This window comes from Cebus imitator, unplaced genomic scaffold (assembly GCF_001604975.1).
Source record: "Cebus imitator isolate Cc_AM_T3 unplaced genomic scaffold, Cebus_imitator-1.0 Scaffold664, whole genome shotgun sequence".
NCBI classification, from domain to species: domain Eukaryota; kingdom Metazoa; phylum Chordata; class Mammalia; order Primates; family Cebidae; genus Cebus; species Cebus imitator.
The window spans coordinates 915539-918632 of NW_016107979.1; positions in this window are offsets into that span (position 1 = coordinate 915539).

Here is a 3094-nt window from a genome sequence, read left to right on the forward strand (position 1 = left end):
TGACATCATTACATTCCACTCCCCCTGGGGGAGGGGACCACATCGAGGAGATGCCTGAGTCACTGCTCCATGATGGGGGAGGGCGATGCAGGGCTTGGACCCAGGTCCTTGGAGACACCAGCCCAAAGAGCACAGGGAGGTCACGCTGGGGGAACAGGAGGGGAGGGCAGAGTTTGCAGCAGGGATTCCCAGGAGTCACCAGCCCAAAGTCACCCAGAAATGACAGGAAAGGGTGGGGACTAGGAGACCCAGGTCCTCAGAGACAGGAGCCCACAGAGCCCAGGGGGGTCAGGCTTGGGGCAGGAAAAGGTGAGGCCCAAGTAGGGAGCGGGGAGTCTCAGGAGTTACACATCCAAAGTCACCCTGGGGTGATTGGCAAGACTGGGGCTGGGCTCCTTGCTGAAGGGGTGGGGCTGACTGACAAGGCGTTGGTAGGGGGAGCCCAGAGCCACCGGGGTTGGGGGCCCACCCAGTCTGGTGTGTCTCAGAAGTGTTATGGACTCTGGCAGTGGTCTTGCCATCAGAGGGGATCTGTGTGCATGTTACCTTTTTCCTAGCCGAGGCTAATTTCATCTTGCGAATTTCTTCTGACATTGCCATGGTGGGTGGGGGAGGTTGGTGAGGGAGGTGGGGTTGGGGCCACATCAGCACAATTCAAGGGAGCACTGGTAAGCAGCTCCACTCTCCTACCAGGCAGCTGTGTTGACTGAGCCAGAGGAGGCGTAACCAGGGCCCCAATAGAATGTAGAATAGGGGCGTGGCCTCCATGCTCCAAGCCCATTGGTCCGTGAGAAAGATGAAAGGGAAAGGAGGCGTGGCCAGGCAGCAGCAGCTCTGGAGGGACCTGTGGCATCCCAAGGAAAGCTGACCTTGCAACTCCTGTCCTCACCCACTCTGAGAGGGGAGGGGCCACCCATTCCTGGAGAGAGGAGGGGTGGGCTTTTGCTTTTAAACTTTTAAATCTACCAGAGCATGCAGCCCAGTGTTTGGGGAGGTGACTGTATGGGGAGATGACAGTGTGGGAAACAATCCTGCCTAGGCTGAGGCCTCATGGAGCCCAGGGTTCCTTAGGGCCAGCAGAGCACTGGAGCTCACCCTGACACCCATTGGAAACCTGAAATCCACACCTGCAGGAGATCAGGAAAGGGGTTCAGCCTCCAATGTACCTGCAGCCAGGTGAGACAGGCACAGGTGGGTGCCAAGCAGATCTCCTTCCTGACCTTCCTCTCCTGCCTCCCCCAAGCAGAGGAGAAGTGACAGCTGCCCATCAGCCGATTGCCTAGATTGAGGCCACTGAATCTGGGTCCCAACAGGCAATTGTAACCCTTGACTGTCCCAGGTCTGGCCCAAGGCAGTCATGTCTCTGGTGAGGACCTGGTAGATAGATGTGATGTCCCCACATGGCTCTATAAACCTCTTTTTGAGGATAATCAAGGAAATGGGCAAGACCATCATGCACAGCCAAGAACCTGCCAGGGCCAGATAGAAGTCAGTTTGGTTCTAGGCCTGGGTCTGGAAGGGTGGTGGATTGGGGGCAGCCACAGTGAAGGGGAATGGAGGGACATGGGCTGCGTGGCCAAGGCTGTCAGCTCCTGCAGCACCTGTGGAACATCCGCCCAGGCCTGGCTCTGCACTGACGCTTCTGCCTGGAGCCACAGGTGCCTGGACAGCCGCCTGAAGTATGGATGGTGGTAGGAAAAGCACTTGTGGCCACATGTGGGCACCTAAGCATGAGACAGAGGGGCATCGTGCCCCAAAGAGACCATAGAGGCCAAGAACTCAAGCAGATGTACCCCCTGGTCCTGGGTCACATCAATTAAGTCAGAGCCTGTCCTGACCCTGAAGCTGCAGCTCAATCTAGTTGAGACTCATAAAGAGATGTCAGTGCAGGGCAGGGAGACCGGAACAGCCAGCGACGTCCAGCGAAGCTGTGTGCTGGACAAGAATCTCTGAAGATGAGTCCAGGTCAAGGACAGCTGTGCCTGGCAGGGAGTGGGGGAAATGCCCAGGGACAGGAGGCCTGAGGACCTTTAACTAGGTGGGATGCCAGGTCTGCACGTGCAGAAGAGAAGGTGACATGGCAGCAACTGTCTGTGGCCAGGCTATAAACCTAGGGGCCATCTTGTCTAGCCTAAACCATGCTGCTGCCCAGTCACCATCCTTCAAATGCCAGAGGCAGGGCTGGGAGGGCCCCCAGACCCCTCTTCCCTCCCGCTCTAAGCTGGTTCTCATCCCTTACCAGAAGGAAAGTGAAGGCTTCTATGGGTCACAGACTGCCAGGTTCTGAGTCACCTGGTGGAAGGGGCCGGCGAAGCTGCAGCTGGGTGAGGAAGAACCCAGTTACCACAGCTAGAAGGGCTTTGGGGAAATCTTGAACAGGGCCAGGACCTGAGCTCTGCCTGGCTATGGTGACTCTGAGCCAGGCAACCCTACGATAGTCTCAGTCTGTCACTCTGTCTCATGGGGGATGTCGGGATTATTACCTTTGGAGTCAAAGTAGGTAAGCCAGGGAAACCAGAGTTTGCAGTAGGGACCAAGACCAAAGGATGGAGGGGTCTGGCCTGTCCCAGAAGTTCAGGCTGGATGAGGCGCTGTGTGAAGACCAGGCAGCTGAGGCCCTTGCCCTTCAGGTTACAGGCATCTGGGTCCTTGTCTGGATCCTCACATGCCATCCAGATACCCAACCTTAGGGACAATTCCTCTCAGCTGGTAGCAGTGAGTCAATCCTCATACTCACCCCACCAAAAGCTCTGAAATGAGGAGGCCTGCGGGTAAGGGTGAGACTCTTCAGGAAAAGGTTCTCAGTGGCAAGGAAGGTTTGAGCTGTGCCTTAGGGAAGCCAGAGGGGTAGGTGACAGGCCCCCTCACAAAGCCTGCCAGGGAACACAGGAGGGACACAGGTATAGTGGTGGAAATGTTCTGGAAGACAGCAGGCAGCCTCCCACTCACTGCTGGGACCAAGTGAGGTCCGGTCCACACACCAGAAGCTGGATTCCACACACGGGTGCACTTTATTTCTTGTTTTAGAGACAGGGTGTTGCTCTGTTGCCTGGGCTGGAGTGCAGTGGTGCAATCATAGCTCACTGCAGCCTTG